Here is a 10,606-nt window from a genome sequence, read left to right on the forward strand (position 1 = left end):
AACCGAATAGCATCATCATCCACCTTTTACATAAATGATCATTGTAAATCTGACATGAGATCATGTTCCCGACATCCATTCCAGTATGTAAATATCAGAGACGTAACTAATCAGATGATATAACCGCTGTAAATAAACACACGTACGCTTTCTACAGAAATGAATGAAAAGAGATTTTCACAACCATTTATAGCGTCTTACACAAATAGAATGCCTCGTCAGATGTTAAACAATGTACAGAATATATTTGGCCGTGTCAAATGATGGCATTCTGTTCCTGTTGCTGAACAGTTCCGGCTGGTTTGTTTTGATTATGTTTTGTTGCCAAAATTGAACTCGGTATTATGAATGTAGATATTGTTCCTTTAGGAGTAATGTGGCGGTGCACCCGAGGCAATTAGTTGTACGATCACCGAAATAACGCTTCACTTTGAGACCTACTTTTCCAATTGTCACAAACGGGTGATGAGATGGAGTAGCCCAAAAACGGAATCATCTCAGGTCAGCAAAATGTACACTACTTACAATTCAGATGCCTATGTTGGAGATTATTCTTTGATTTATTGAACATTGGTTTAACTATCCGCAGTAGCTGTCTGACTAAAAAAAAAAAAAGAAAAAAAACTTTTTGTGTCATTAGAAATAAATATTGAAACGTGATAATAATTATTTACGAATATTAAAGCCACAGTGGAAGAAAACAAAAAAAAAAAAAAGCTCCACGGATATAATCGCAACGTCCGTTACATTTTCTTGAGGAAAAAAAAATGGATTGAATGTTTTTTTAATGGTAAAATGTTGTCATTTTAGGAACATAAATCAATGATGGAATATTATTATGAACGGTTTAATGGGATGGTGCAATGGTTTGACTGATCCTGCCATGAACGAACAAATACTGGATGGAATGATAATATATGATTAACATTGCTGGTTGCGTTTGAATTTAGATTTGTGAAGGAATCTGGAAATTCACATGACCAAAATTATTTTTCTGGTAAGATTGCAAATGTTTTTGTGAAGGGGGGAAAAGGTTTTTTTTTCCAGAGTACTGCAAATGTTCCTTGGGAAAGTGCAACTCTTTTGACATAAATTATTATTATTATTATTATTATTTAATATGGTCTGAACAGTTCTGTGTAATTGTTAGTTTAAGCAGAATAGCAAGGTATATTTCCATGCCATGGATATGTCTTGGCAACATTTTTTTTTCTTCTTTTTCTCAGAGTACACTGGCAACTGGCATGTAAGGTCTACGTCATACGTTCCACACTTTAATATGTCTTTGTACTTCACTGCATTTTTGTTTCATATATTTTTATACTTGTGTAAAAACTGAAACAAAACAAGTGCAAAGACTGCTTTTTGGCAAAACCTTGTAAATCCAAATTTCACATATTTATACGAAACAAAATGACTCTACTGTATATTGTCCTCTTAGGGCTCTGAAAGCTGAACATGTATGCTCTTGAAAGTCTTGAAGACACCCATGTATAAAGTTCGGTGATTCTTTGTAGTGAAAAGTTTGCAAATGGCTCTTGAGGTTGGTGGAAATATTTTGGACTCATCACTGGGGGAAGAAAAGACATACTGACACGCTCAAAGCCTAAATGACTCATCTTGTTGACAGTGTACTTTTGCACACACTCACAGAAGAAGCCTTAGACTCGTGCTGCCCTGGACTTTTAAACCGAGCGGCGTCAATCCTTCTTACCTTGTCAACACCGTCCACCTCGACAAATCTCTTCGTATGTGCCCCTCACAAGAGTCTCCCCGGGAACTCTGAGCTGTACCCCTCTCAAAGATACGCCCTGTAAAAGCCAATGTCTGTCTTTGCAATGGAAACCCATGGAAATGACATCACCATCATCAATAAATATTGTATACAGTTCTACACCTGCGATTGTTCTTCCCTTTTAGATTTTTTTAAGACGAACAAATCCAGTTAAATACATCCGAACATATGTAGAACTGTTGTTTCAGCCAAAAATTCCAGGTGCAGACAAATGATCTACAATTAATCTTAATCATTGCCTCTTACTTACTCTTATGAATTAACAAGTGGAGTGGACAAAGAAAAGATCTCTGAGGTACGCCGCTAGTCAGAAAGTCTCAAAAACAAATTTGAATGGTTGTTTTATTTATTTATTTATTTATTGTAAGAAACAGTCTTCTGTCCCAGTTACAGTTTCTTTGGAACACATTTGGCCTGCGGACCTTCGATTGGACATTCAGAATTTGCATCCTTTAAAAAAAAAGGCAATTGAATGTCAATGTACTTACACGAATTGCATCAATGATTTTCCTGACCTCTCGCTTGGACGTATCTAACCATACGTAATACAGTTAAAAATAATGTTTCACGGCAACTTTCAAGCACAATCAAATCTAGATTAGCAGCGTGTTAACAGGGAATCACCGCCACAGAAATGTTTCAGGACATACGTGAAAAGTATACGCGATGAGGTAAATTCAGAAGGGCTCCTGTGTTTGGCTTCACTGGCGAGAACGCTAACTACAGTAGATGTCAGGTTTTACAAGGTTCGGAATTGGCGTGATAGGATCGATATGTGGTTGTTGGTTTGTCCGCTTGAACTTAAATGCAAAAGCACTCTTATACTGGTCTTACAAGCCAGTGAATGAGGTTAAGATGGCATGTACTGGAACGTATTCTTTAGTGGAACACAGACAGACAGAGTGTAGGATGAAGCTGTAAATTAGGTGTAAACATCTTACGACCACAGGGGTGATGAAGTTGAGAACACAGTCATCCACCCCATGTGCTAATGGGCATAATGTGTGGCTCGCAATGCTTTCTTCCCTCTTTGTTCTCATGGCCTTCTTTTCTCATGTCGTGTTTCTGGTTGTCACTGTGAACTGTGTGTTACAATATGCATGCCATTTTATGCCTGCTGGAGGAGGGGGGGGGGGGGGTAAAAAGACCAGTTTCACCGCCCCTTTTTTTTTTCCTCTACCCCTGCAACAAAGTGCCGAAAAGTTTCTATTAATGAGCCTTTTTGTGCGCGTGTTTCCCCTCATTATTTTTTCATGTGTGCCTTCTCTTTCGCTGGAAAATCCTTCTGACTGTTGTTGTTTTATTCTCGCTGGGCTGTCTTTTTTTTCCCATCACATTTCTATTCCAAACTTACCAGTTTTTAAGTCTCCTGTGTGGCTTCACGAGCGTGTTGCCACGATAAAAGGGGGTTAACTTGCAGCTGTTGGCTACAACAATATGACAGATTCCTCTAGTCCTTGGATCCACTGAAGGCACTGTCTTTTGCCCCCTGAATGTTGGTGGGAAAAAAAAGCAAAACTAAAAACTGCCAACATCAGTTTTAGCAATCTAAAAACATAAAATCAAATTGTCTCAGAAACCTGATGTGATTAAAAAAAAGTAGAGGTTTCAAATCTCTCAACAATACTTTTAGGGCCACAAAAATTAATCTTTGATTACAAATTGCTGTTGACCAGTGAAATGCATTCTACTTTTTTAAGCAACAAAGCAGAAAATGTCATTGTTGATCGATGTTGAGCACTCAAGTATTGCTACCTTTACAAAAAATGTGAATCCAAAAGTAACATTAAAGTGTGACCCGTGCACAAACAGAAATGTCCGCAGCGGACGCAGCAGAGAATGAGATCATCACTTAGCAGCATGTGTGAAGGAAGAGAGGCACTGTGATGCCCACATTTCTACATGACTGTGCCAGGTGGATCCAACAGCGAGCCCTAGCTGTGCACAAATGTGCTCTGATGACATGTAAATCTGCATGTATGGATAATAACGGCAATTTAGCAACAAAAAAATTTAAAAATTGAATAACAACAGACTGGACTGTCCATCTGTCAAAGCTGAGGATATTAGTCACTTCAGTACTTAAATAGCCAGCGTGGCCAAAATAACTGTGCTGCTACTAGGCAACAAATAGACATGGAGAGAGAGTATTTTTTTGTTTGTTTTCCATGAGGATACATCTTTAAAAAGAGGATAATCTACAAATGCATTTTTTTGTTTTGATGATCGATGACTTAATAATTTTTTTATAATGCTACAGCTACGCACCAATCCAATATTTTTCGTTTTATCCATGTTACATAACTTGATTCCTAATTTCATGTTGTCATCTTAAGTTTTGCAACGTGTTCATGTTCATATCAAAGAGACGCAAATCCTGATCACAATCAAAAATGTCATCCTTTATCCGGCGAAATGAATTTTTGAAAATCCATTAGTGGCTTTGTGAATTCTATACTGACATTACAGATGTATAAATTCTCAAACATTTCACTCCTTGAGAAAATATTTGCTCCATTGTGTAGAATTAAATGTTGACTTGAGTCAAAATAGAGTGCACTACTTGGCGGCAACCAGCAGAGGCACTAATGCTTCAGGAACGCAAATCAGCAACATCTATCAATTAAATGATGGGTTAATTTCCCCCTCTCCCCCCGCCTCCCAGCCCCCATTGGCAAAGAGGTTTTCTCTAAAGTCCATCCCGAGTCAACAGTCATCCGATGGATGCTGGGTGGATGTCAGCCATCTTTAAACTCGGAGAGAAAAGGCTTGCGAACAAACTAATTGAAACTGGGCACCATCTTTAGGCCATGTGGCTGAGAAGAAGGAATCATTCATTCCGTTTCCGCTGAAGGCCATTAGGCTACATGATGCCCATTTAAATGGGCAATGCTAAAAAGCCACCGTACAGCCCCCCCAGGCTCATAGAGGCAGCAGGTTCATGACGGCTGTCAACTCTGTCCTCACTACCGTCGTGCCTGCAGCCATCATTGTGTTATGATGGCTTTCCATTATTGCTTACGGCCTATTTTTATGGTGATACCGGCCTGAGCCAGACGCGCGCGACACTCCGATGAGCTGAGGTGCATCTGGAGAGCGCGGTAATGATCACTTGGCAAGAACAAAAGCAATCTCCTGATTGCCGTTTCTGTTTGTGCACAAACACACATTTGCTTCTATTATTATTTCATTCTTCTGTTTTAAATGTTGCTATTATGGAGAGGAAAGCATCCAAATTAGACCATTAAAAAGGCTGAAATAGCACCACCTCAATAACAGACTTGATTTTTTTTGTGGTTTTCCCATGTGCTGGGAAGCAATGAAATATAAATATTTGTTAATAGAGAGCATGAGTACCCTTTCCACCTCTGAAAGCAGGTACTACTAGGTACTGCAAATACATATAATAATAAACTGGTCAGCCGGGTCGAAAACTATTTCATAGAAAATATATTTGAATTTTGCTGGTAAAATGTAGATGGGTACTTTTAGTGTTATTAAATGGAAGGAAAAACATAAAAACTTATGGCTCGGCAAAAACACCCTAAACCTTCGTTAACCTGCCATCTGTGCTCTACTGTTTCGACTTATTTTCGAAGTTATTTTATATTTTTTTTCATAGTTTGTCTCATTCCCATCAGTCGCGCCGTGGCTGGGGAAAATAGCAATAAAGATGCACATGCATACGCCATTTTCTGGCAATTCAACTGAAAATGAATGCGAGAAAACAGCTTCACAGGAAGTGCAGTCCAAAAAAAAATCTCCAAATACCACTTTGCTCATTTGATATGAGTAAAAATATTAAAAATATATAACATTGCAGGTCTGACTAATCAAGCATGAGTGGCATACAGTGACAATATGTAAAAACCTTTCGATGCTTCTCCAAGCTGTTGAATGTCATTGTGTTAAATGTCCTATTTGTAACGGTGTGCAACAGCGCAACGCGTTTCTTTCTTTCCCAGACAAGCGTGGCGATACAGCTCAGATCGCATACCAGATGGGAAAAGAATGCGCAAACGTTGAAGCGACGCGGCAAGCGCTTTCATGTCAAAGCAAGACAAAAAAAGCTTCCCGCCTCAACTCATCTTACGGCAGCAATTGGAAAACGACGACGTGTTTGTTCGTCAGGATGCCATGGGAGTCTGAAGTGAGGGAGGAAAGCTGTTCAACAAGACACGGTGCTTCAAAGCCAATCCCCTGCACCAATTGCCAGAAAATTGAATTGGAGCCAACGGTTGCCAGTAAGCGGTGAGATATTCCTATAGCGTGACGCCTTTCCAGCCACACTTAAAATGCAAAGGGACCATAGTTGCAGTTCTTTGAGGGATAAGGTGGAGAGTTTCATCCGGGATGTACGGGTTTTAATGGGATCTGTCATGTCCATCCCTTGTTGTTTCTGTATGCAGTGGAAGAACCGCCTGACTCGTGCCGACAACAGAATTCCATTACAGCAGAGTCAAAATGGAGGATTGCCATTAATAAATTGACACGTTTTGTTTATGAACAATTCAACAACAGCTACAATAAACGCTCCAAAAGCCCATTTTGGGAGCAAGACCTTAACGATCCATCCATCCATCTTCTTCCGCTTATAACTTAAGGTGGAAGCCCGACCCGATGACTAATTGAAACACTGTCTGCCAGGTCTGAAGAAATAGTGTATAATGAATAGATTTGAGTTCCTTTTCTGCACCGCTTACTACGCAGGGTCAAAATAAGGGCTTTGTATTTCAAGGAAGCATCGAAGAAGAATGCCGCTCGTAATAAAATAGATGGAACAAAAGCAATTAATTTGCTGACATTTCTCAGCATTTCTTCCAATGAAGAGAAACACCTTTCTTAGCGACTGGTCATAATGAATTAGGATGACATCAGAGGAGGTCAGACATGGTCTTATTTTGTGCTGTCTCAAAGTTTTAATGAAACAAAAGGTGACCTTCTGCTTGCCGTCCTTCAGTGCGCTCCTGGTTTCTAGATCACCACATTTACTGGATGCTAAATCAAACACCCCCGTCCTCAGACTTCCCCCCACTCCCCCCTGTGATTTGTACAAGACCGCAAGATTTACAATTAGTCCTGTCCAACTGTATGTCTTTGTACTTTCCTTGTTTAAACTTCAGCACTATCTCTTGTGCTGAAATCATTTTAAGTCACTGCTGGTGTGTCCCTGCATTTAAGCTAATTGGCATATTAGCATAATCTTCATTAGCATATTTCCTATGCATTTTTTTTATCATATTCTTTTACAACACCAGATAGGGCTTGAGGATCAAGATATTTGGCATATTTATCTTTATAACATCTCAGTTGTAAAATACACTATGTTACTGTGATCTACAGCTACTACATTGTTTTACCCAATTGACAAAAAAAATATATAATATAATAATATATATATTAATTTGTCCTCTTTTGCATCTGAGCTATATTGTATCCTTATACCGTAGTTCAAGTCACTGCTTTTGTGTGGGTGCATAAACAGGGACGATAATTTGTAAGGGCACGACTATAACGGTAAAATCCGGGAGCTAATTATATCACGTAACCCACTTCTGCATGTGGAGAGAGCTGGGGCTGCAAGTGAAATGACAACATAAGCTAAAAACAAAACATGTCTTGGGAGATTTTAATTAAGCCACATATGGGAAAGAAATTCCATCAATCCCTTAAAACATAGAGCTGTGATTCATTAATGAGCGGCTACATTTTGGCCTAATTAGATAGTTCCACGCCAAAGGGGGAAGGCTTTACTGGAGAGAGTTACGCGCGTTAACAACCTGCTGCTGGGATACAATGGCATTCTTCATTTTTTAACAGTCAGCAAGCCAGCGCCTGCTCACCTACATCCACTGAATGTATTAAATAACACCTCGAAGTCTTTTCTTTTAAAATTTTATTTATGAGCTTTAATTATAAACGCACACCCGGGGGGATAAAAGCTCTTCCGTCACCAAGCGGCAGGATGAACTCTCATCAACATTGAAATTCGCACCAGGAAAATTTCTCAATGTATGTCGAGAGGCGTGTCACTGAACATCTGCATATCTCACGGCAGAGCTCGTTGACGATGAATAGATTTCGATGCTAATGCTAACTGTATATAAACAGCTGTCGTAACCCATCCATAATGCTTCATAGACTCCTAAATCAAACCGTGGTCGTCGCTGTGAAAGTGTCCCACTTCTTTGACCAATGAAATTGGTCACCAGCCCCCCCCCCCCCCAATCTTTAATCAATCACAATGATCTTTGAATACACTTGTAGCAATTAAAAAAAAAATGTCAAAAAGACTCCCCTCTTAGGGCAGATTCATTTTGTCAATCTCAAAGAGTGACGGTCATTTTTGGAGAAGATGACAAGGCCGGAGGGCAGCATATCCAAGTAAAATGTCTTTGGCGCCCATTATTTTATTGCCATAGGCGTTTGGCGGTACCTCTTAGCCTTGAAAACAAATTACTCCAGGTTGATGGTGAACTAAAAACGGGAATTTAAGAACTTTGCCCTGTTGTACCGTATCTGACTGTGCCATGCTCGTTACTAACAATAACAATAAATAATTGAAGATCTTACCTGCAGTATATTCTGGTCACTGGTGGCAACACTTCTGACTCGTGCCGGTTGTTGCTGCAGTCCGGGAGGAGGCCAGGGCATGGCGTGATTCTCTGACCTTCAATTCAGCTTCGACAGATCCTAGTGGTGAGTTCTTGGCTGCTTCCCGCCAGATCTTTCGTGCTTCCACTGTGTTTATTTCCTTTTCCGGATCAACTCGAATGGGTTACTCATGGTACTCGCAGCAGAACCAAGGGTGATTTTTCAGTTTAGTATTAAATCCAAATGTGTTTTGTCATACATACGTGGGGCTTAATCGATGAGCACGTTTGCTTAACCACGCAAATTTGCAACATCTCGACGATTGTTGAGAAATATCGGGCTATGTGCTGCTAAATGTATGTATTACGCTCAACATTTATTTAGTCAGTTGCTCTCTAATGTCGCGAAAACATGCTCATTTTTATCTTCTTATCAACATCATAGCGGTTCATTTAAGACTCAAGTATCCGAAATCGATATTGATGGCTTGTTAATTTGCAGCGGCCTATTAGTGCAACCATCAATGCAGATAATAGTCACTTTAACTGTTTGTAATTTGCTCTCAGTCGTCAAATGAGTAGTGCAAAGTGTCCATTCTAAGATGATTTGTGTGTGGTTAAACATTGACGTGTTGGTGGTTTTGAGGGAGAAAAAAAAGAGTCCCTTATAGATGCATTTTCCACACGACAATAATAAATAAAAAAGAATGCAGGTGGATTTTTATATCAACTGAGGGCGATTCGCTCAGCTGATGGCTCCATTCTAGTCGCCGAAGGGCATTTATAAAGTCAGCACTGTCTGTCTGCAGTCAACGGTGGCATGAGGCTCTCATTACCCTTGATTCATGGAGTCTAACTAACATGGCAGCACCTGAGTAAATCCGCACCAGATTTAATTTAAGCAACACACGCACACACACACATGCAATTACACTATTTGGAAGTCAACTGAATGGCATTGTCCTTGAGTTAAATATTCTCATCAGAACTCAATCATGTTAAGAGGCAATTATTGTCTTGGGGGGAAAAAGATACTCACTTTTTAAAGACAAAAATTATTAATGATGGAGTCCAGACTGCTTCTTTGTCACGGTGTGGAATATTTCAGAGGAGACACACTGAAAGTCACACAGCGAAGTGACAGATGTTTATAGAGAACAGTGTCACCTACTGGCTTGCCTTGAATATATTTATTTAATACACCTGATTGGGGACTTCAGTTAATGACGTATTGACAAAAAAAAAAAAATACTTTGTAGTTTCATCAACATTCTTGCGATGCTGGTGAACACCACGTTTTATTTATTTGAACTCAATTGGATTTTGCTCATGATAACTTATCCGCGCAGCCAGAATTTGACAATTACCCTTTGAGGCAGAGCCTGAGGCAGGCGTCACATTAATTCGAATGATCGCAGTTAATCTCATTTCTCACAGGCCAATAAATAGAAGTAAAGCATGCAAACTTTCAAGCCCACGGCTCCGAAGTGCTGATTATTCATCTTTGTTGATGTATTTGGGATTGTTACATTTTATAAGTCACAATTTCTCCGACAATGAAATAATGGTAATTATTTCATAAGTAATTAACGAAAACAGAACAAATCAGTTCCAGAAAAGGGCCATTTGCCATTCAAAAAACAAACACATAAGTGAATTATGTGTCATGCAGGAGTAAAAAAAAGTTTTTTTATGAGCAAACTGCACTGCAACAATTTTTTTTTAATTGTCATAAAAGCAAACAAAATAAAAAAAAATGCTATGACAGGAAACAGAAAAATAAAACTAATTTGTACATGCATCTGCTCGGAACATGTCTACTCTACTTTTTGTCAATGATACAAGTGTAAAAATAAGCTAACCACTGTTCATATGGAACCCAAAAAGCATCTACTCAACATTAACTTTGAAGACTGACAAACACAGTGAAGAAAATAAGTCTGCGGATGCAAATAAATATAACTAAATATCAATTATAACTGAAAAATATGGCAGGGGGAACGCTTACGTGCAAGGACTAGCCAAATAAACGTAACAACCCATGCAACGTGATAAACTAAACGTCAGCTGGGAAAGGCACAAGCTCACTCAGGACTCAAATGAGGACAACCGGCATAGAAAATGGACGGATGAATCATCCGAGCAAAACTCAATGCTACATGATCTTATACAAAGCCAAAGCTGAAGCCAGTGAAACACATGAAAAGTATTTTCTTTT

This window comes from Hippocampus zosterae, chromosome 16 (assembly GCF_025434085.1).
Source record: "Hippocampus zosterae strain Florida chromosome 16, ASM2543408v3, whole genome shotgun sequence".
NCBI lineage: Eukaryota > Metazoa > Chordata > Actinopteri > Syngnathiformes > Syngnathidae > Hippocampus > Hippocampus zosterae.